The 7649-nt window shown below is 37.9% G+C and overlaps 1 pseudogene; it reads left to right on the top strand.

Moving 5' to 3' along the window:
- Nucleotides 1–1130: 1130 nt before the first annotated feature.
- Nucleotides 1131–7649, top strand: part of LOC139532928 (outer dynein arm-docking complex subunit 2-like) — a 65980-nt pseudogene continuing 59461 nt past the window's right edge.

The following is a 7649-nucleotide window of genomic DNA, read 5'->3' as shown; positions in this document are numbered from 1 at the left end:
TACTGCAAAAGAAAACACAGCAAAGGAATACACTTTTTGGCCTTGATGTAAAGCTTTATGTTTAGGGCAAATCCAACACATCACTGAGTGGCTGAATCATGGTATTGGTATGCTTGATGTTTTTTCAGGATAAAAAGAAATGGGATAAGCACAGGCAAAATTCACTTTTCAGCAGGACAATAACCTACAACAGAAGGCCAAATTGACACTGGAGTTGCTTACCAAGAAGACAGTGAATGTTCCTGAGTGGCCAAGTTACAGTTTTGACTTAAATCTGCTTGAAAATCTATGAAAAGATTTGAAATTTGCTGTGTAGCCATGAGCACCAACATCTTGACAGAGAATGAAGAATTATGAAAATAATAAAGAGTTAATATTGCACAACCAGGTGTGTAAAGCTCTTACAGACTTACCCAAGAAGACTCACAGCTGTAACGGTGAGTCTAACTGTGTTTTTTAAACAAGTATTGACTCAGGGAGCTGAATACTTATGCTTGTTATTTAATTTCTATTATTCTAAACAAACAAAAACAAATCCTCCACTTTGACATTATAGAGTATTTTGTGTAGATTGTTACGAAAAATTCCAGTGTGTAACGCAATATAAAGTGAAGAAAGCTATGGAGTATGAATACTTTTGCAAGGCACTGTAAGTGGTTTTATTGGCCATGAGGCCATGGGATACTCTGTGTGTGTTGTCATTCCCAATGAGTCATGGGACACCACAGCCTGGGCAGGGCGGGCAGCTGCCAGACAATAAGACACACAGCGCTGATTTGCACAAATTGTGGCTGTTCATTCAGCATAGCGAGGATGAAGGAGGGGGGGGGGGGGGGGGGTTATTCAAATCAAATGTAAACATGTCTGCTCCACAGTTATAAATCATGGTCTGGGGCACATGCTTAGCCAATACAAGGAGAGGAGTCCATGGTATACAGAGACTGCATCATAAATGGCACTCTTTCCCTATATAGTGCACTACTTTAACTAGGGCCCATAGGGCTCTGGTCAAAAGTAGTGCACTATGGTGGGAATAGGCTGCCATTTGAGACAATGGCAGAGTCAGACTAGCTACCTTTCTGTGGAGGTTGGATCGCCCCATTAACTGTCTGACTCTGAGCTCACTTCTGATGGGGCTGTGTGGCTAAAGGAAGGGAAGGTTCCACACTTGTGCACAATCAAAGCTTTGGAAGTCATCTGGTTATTTTCCTTTTGCATCTACCTGAAAAGGAAAATATGCAATTGGATCTGGTTAATCAACTAGGCCTGATTTGTGTATAGTTTACCAATCTCAAAACATACCAATACCTATATTTCACTCTCCTGGAAATTCTCAACAAAAAAAATATGCCAACCTGAAATAATGAAATCATTTCAATAATCAACTTTGGAAATTATAGCCAGATGAAATGTTTTTTTTTCTTGAAAATTAACATTTTTGATACAGTGGGTACTTTATTTGCAGAACCTAAATGTTAAATCTCCTTCAAATAGACTTTTTTCAGTTTGCCCAGGATGTTTGTCTGTAAAACACATCCAAAGCCAAATCATACATCCATCCTAGAGGAAGTTTATAAAGAGGCACTCAAATGTGTGGTTCTGTGGACATCCTACTTTAGATGTCCACAGAAGTCTTCATGAAGGCATCACACTGTATTAAAGTAAATAGCACACCAGCAGGCTGCAGGCAGGGAGAGAGGAATAGAGTTTTGCTTTTCGAATCTTGTTCTTTTTGACCTATCTCCCACTACGTTGAGTGGTATCCTGGCAACCGGAGGAGGCATTACAATTGGCTGTTTCCAAGGAAACTGACTAACCGCTAACCTTGATAGCTAGCTAGCTGGTGGTCCTCAAACAAAATACTTCAAATAGTTGGTTAGATAGTTTGCTAGATATAAAAACTGTATGGAAAATATACATGTTTAACTATAAATGTTCACTGTACTCAGAACATTTGCAGATTAGTTAATTTGTACAAACGCTTAAAATATGTCTTGAAGTTTCAGGTTTTGATGGAATGATGTTAAGTTAGCAATGGGGTCAGCTGGCTACTGTAGCCGGCTGTTCCTTTTCACAGTTAACAACAGGCTGTAAACTTAGCCAGCCATCTGCAGTCTTATATGACTGCCAGTATACTTTAACTGTAGCTAGCAAATTTATTTTTTGTTGACATGTCTAGCTAGAATTGTCATTGTCACCAATTCCACCACAACAGTTTCAGGATGTTGCCAGTGCCTCAGCTGCTACCATGGGGGTACTGTAGCACCGACCAGAGCCTTGCAATGGACCACAGCAAGTTCTGGGACGGGCAAACTGGAGACCACCCCAGTCAACGAGTCTCTGCTGAAAGAGATCCTACAGTTTGTGGAACAGTTCAGCTCCAGACACCCTCAGGAGGCTAAACATGTGTTCAATGAGCCGCTGCAGTGGACTAGCTTTTTGGAGGCTTCTGATTTCTAAACAGAGTATGACATCAGGTAATCATGAGGCAGGCTGTTTGTGTAATGTTAATGTTACTCACTGGGGATGTTTTCATGGAGTTCAAATGTATTTGGAGCCCTGCAGCAGGACTCATATGTACAATTGAATTAATGTGTTTTCTGTTCAACTTCAGTAGCTAGGACAGAAAACAACATAAACTACACTACTTCGTCAGGATATTTTGCTATTTTTTCCTAGCTGTCTGCATGTGATTAGATGGGTGATTTTCACAAAACTGGCACTTGACAACAATAAACACATTTTCCATAATTCCTCTTGGATCGCCAAGATTAGGATCTGTATTTATCTATTTCATAATTATTGTTATGTTTTTATTGATCAGATATTATGCATTTTAACACAATTTCCATAATTACCAATGCAAAAATGCTCATTACCTCATCAGTTTTCAAAGTCCAAAAAATAAAAAAGTCAATTTCTAATATTTTTTAACATTGCTTACCTAATGAAAAGGCCTGAGTTAAACATTTTAATGAAATAATATGTATTTAAAATGTAATTATTAAAATGTTTTTGGTAATTTATCTCATTACCGCAACACAAACTTTTCTGAATCTTGTTTTTCAGCATAATTACTTGTGTACACGTTATTCTTATATATTTGAATAAAGAACTGAAGGCACACTATCAGATTAAGCCAAAATTACTAAAGTATCCATTTTATTTTTCCTAATATTGGTGCATTACGATAATGATAAGCAGGTTTTGGAGATTAGAATGTTTCGCTAATGTAACTGTACTGAGCTCCATTAGAGATCCAGTAACCCAATACATCATCAAACTGTGTCATTTGTTAATCCCAAATTATTTACATAATACTAAAATCACTGATCTTAATGCAATTGACTAAAATACCCCTTATTTTTGCATAAGTATACAGTAAGTACTGTAATTACGTATATGTATTTTCATAAATTCAAAAGTGGACTTACACTGCCCTTGACTTTTTCCAAGTTTTGTTGTGTTACAGCCTGAATTTAAAATGGACTAAATTGAGATGTTTTGGGGCACTAGCCTACACACAATACCTCATAATGTCAAAGTGGAATTGTATTTTTCAAAATGTTTACAAATTAATTAAAAATGAAAAGCTGAAATGTCTTCAGTCAATAAGTATTCAACCCCTTTGTTATGGCAAGCCTCAATAAGTTCAGGAGTAAAAATGTGCTTAACAAGTCACATAATAAGTTGCATGGACACAAAAATAGTGTTTAACATGATTGTTGAATGGCTACCTCATCTCTGTACCCCACACATACAATTAATTATCTGTAACATCCCTCAGTCGAGCAGTGAATTTCAAACACAGATTCAACCACAAAGACCAGGGAGGTTTTCCAATGCCTTACAAAGAAGTATACAATTTTTAAAAGCAGACATTGAACATACCTTTGAGCATGGTGAAGTTATTAATTACACTTTGGATAGTGTATCAATACACCAAGTCACTACAAAGATACAGGCGCCCTTCCTAACTCAGTTGCCGGAGAAGAAGAAAACCACTGAGGGATTTCACCATGGGTCGGCGGTGACTTTTAAACAGTTACAGGGTAAATGGCTGTGATAGGAGAACAGCGAGGATGGATCAACAACATTGTAGTTACTCCACAATACTTATCTAATTGACAGAGTGAAAAGAAGGAAGCCTGTACAGAATAAAAGTATCCCAAAACATGCATCCTGTTTGGAAAAAGACACTGAATACAGTGTTATGTCTAGGGCAAATCTAATACAACACATTACTGGTATTTGGTATTTTGGTATTTAATTAGGATCCCGATTAGCTGTTGCAAAAGCAAAATAATTGTTATCGACTGAGGAGTTTTTCAGAATAAAAAATAAACGGAATTGAGCTAAGCACAGCCAAAATCTGAAAACCTGGTTCAGTCTGCTTTCCACCAGACACTGGTCGATGAATTCACCTTTCAGCAAGCAGGACAATAACCTAAAACACAAGGCCAAATCTACCATGGAGGTTTTTGACTTAAATCTGCTTGAAAATCTATGGCAAGACCTGAAAATAGTTGTTGAGCAATGATCAGCAACCAATTTGGTAGAGCTTGAAGAATTGTGAAGAGAATAATAGGCAAATGTTGCAGAATCCAGGTGTGGAAAGCTCTTAGAGACTTATCCATAACGACTTACTCAAAGGTGATTATAACATGTATTGACTCAGGGGGTTGAATATTTTTTTAATCAAGATATCATTAGTGTTTTTAGTTTTTCATAAATGTTTTACAAATGTCAGAATTTTTCTTCCACTTTGACATTACAGAGTATTTTGTGTAGATCGTTGACCAAAAATTGACAATTAAATCAATTTTAATCCCACTTTTGTAACACAACAAAATGTGGAAAAAGTCAAGGGGTATGAATACTTTCTGAAGGCACTGTAAGCATAAAAAAATATATTTATTCCAAAAGTAATTTCTCCAAGGTTTCTATAATGTCATTTTGGTGTATTAGGACATAGATATGTGTGGTTCTAAGGTATTTTAGATATATTTCAAATTTTAATGGGATCCTATGGGCAAATGGCATAACATGATATTCCTGTAAAGTATCTAAATATGTGGGATATGGACCAACAACTGTCTTGAGATATCAAACTACAGTGTAGGTAAGTGCTAAAACAGTTACACATGTAGAAATGGGGGATATCCTCCTTTAAGCGGCAGGGTTGCTCTTTGCTGAAACACAAACTCCAGATTGTGGCTTTAAGTAAATTGAATGGGGTTTATACACCCATATTTTTTTGACAACCCCTACTTAATCAATGAACTGATGTTTTACAAACAAATCTATACATTAGGTATAAGCAGTGGTCCTAGTAAATAGCTAAAGTTACCAGCACAGCACACCCATTTGTTATCCTACAGTTGGCTCTTAGCTACTGTAGATTTCACTGATAAAAGAAAAGTGGAAATTGTGAACACTGAGAACATTACTTTTCTTTCCAAAAAGCATATTTATGACATTAGCACAGACACGGTAGAATAGGAGAAGTGTGCCTAGATAGAAAAATAAAATGTTTTGCTTGTTGCCAGTTTATACTTAAAAAATATGAGTGTGTTTCTCTACTTTTTAGTGGCCCTACGGTAAAGTCGCAGGAAACGGACAAGGATGGGCGTCCTACAGTACGTTGCAAATCACTCCTCCGAGCATTTCTGTTCACAGTTTTAGTCAGCTCTCCAAAATAGTGCAGCTGGCAAAGGATAAGAGGCTGAAGGAGGTCCGAGCTTGTCTGGAAGGTAAACCATGTAAACCACAGAATGAGATTTGAATCCCATTTGTTCCTAAGTAGTCGGGCTGCATACTTCCCATACAGCCACGGACATAATTAGTTTGTCCTTGTTATCTTCTACTTTTATCCAATTAGAAACTGGCATCAGATTATGTTTGCAATTCCTCACAGTTATATTTACTGTACCCCAAAGCCATAATGTGGTACTAGCTAATAGCTATGTTAGTTTGAGAAAGGAAAACATACATCTACTGTATGTCTATATTACCCCAGGACAGGATTCTCTTTTAAATAAGGCCTATATCTTTTGACCTCAATGGGACAATCTGGTAAAATAAAGATATATATAAAAAAAATACTAAACCATTTTTACTGTAATTTGTAGCCTGTTGCAAAGATGCTGGGGCCTAGTTTTGCAACAGTGGATGGGGAGGACAGCTCTGTGCTGCGTCTCCTGGAGAAGGTGAATGAGGGGGACCAGGCCAAGGAGAAAGAGATCAAAGTGAAGCTGCTCATCCTGCTGCAGCAGCTGGACACTCAACTCCTCAGCAACTCCCTCAAGCAGATCTCCCAGTGGGTTCCTTTCCTCCTTCTCACTCTGTCTGCTTCTCTATCTATCAATAACGAATCAATCCATCTTGATACACACTGACTCCCACTTGACCTCAGACAAGTCCAAACACATGGGGTTGACTCTGATAAGAAACAGTTTCTTACTAGATAGAAGAACCACAAACGGGCCCAAGATTAATTATCTGTATTTGTTTTGGGGGGGGGTTTTGTACAGGGAGGTTAGGCTTAGTCCTGCCACAGTGAAGAATGATGTCGAGCTGTTGAAACACTTCTGCAGTGAAGGGGAGAAAAAGGTGTTGAAGTCTGTTCAATACACATCAGGTTTGAGTTATCTTCACATTTCACAATTTTTTTTGGGGGGGGGTGAATGAAAGCGATTGCTATTAGGGGTGATACTGGGATATTCTAGAAATATAAATGTCTGTGTTCACCCCTAAAAAACATGGAAGAAATTATATATGTCAGATTTCAGTTTACTGAGACATTAATACTTTTTTTTACTTGCCTTAGTCAGCACGGCAGATTTGCAATGCCATAACAATTCAACTTTCGTCAAAAAACACACCTCCCCTACATACCACAGAACCACAGTGATCAATTCAGTATTTTGAAAAATGTGTCCCCTTACGCAGAGGAACATTTAAACCTTCTATGTAAATAACCTCCAACCTGTGATACCAGGCACATTAAAATATGCTGGTTTGTGTGTGACGATGCTCTGCAGCCTAGCTGTTTTCAGAGGATGATTTATCAGAGAGTGAAATCACAGCGAGCTCTAAGTAACCTGGGCTGCTGTCTTCAGACCTGGGCTTTGTCCCAAATGGCAACCTATTCCCTATATTGTACAATACTTTGTCCAGAGCCTTTTAGGTCCTGGTCGAAAGTGGTGCACTCTATAAGGAATATGGTGCTATTTGGGACGCAGACTTGTGCTCTCTCTATGGTGGAATGATCCATCATCCTCGCTGGCAGCTCAGGCACCCTCGATGATTTCTCTTCCTGTCATACTGCACTCTTTGAACCTGTATTGGAACTATATTTTTCCCCTGATCCTCTCCTCCTTACATACCTTAAAGGAAAACTCCACCCAAAAACGATCTTTTGGTATAGGTTTCTTTAGTCTATGTTTCATTTGTTTCATTAGTCCATTGTTGATATAGTCCCAAAATGTTTTGCATGTCAGTAATCAAGTTCAAATCAAATCAAAATGTATTTGTCATATGCGCCAAATACAACAGTACAACCTTACAGTGAAATGCTTACTTACAAACCCTTAACCAACAACGCTTTAAGTTAAGAAAAATTTGTTTAAAGTAAAAATTGGAAAATA

Source organism: Salvelinus alpinus, chromosome 10 (genome assembly GCF_045679555.1).
Source record: "Salvelinus alpinus chromosome 10, SLU_Salpinus.1, whole genome shotgun sequence".
Taxonomy (NCBI): Eukaryota; Metazoa; Chordata; class Actinopteri; order Salmoniformes; family Salmonidae; genus Salvelinus; species Salvelinus alpinus.
This window is presented reverse-complemented; position numbering and strand designations above follow the sequence as displayed.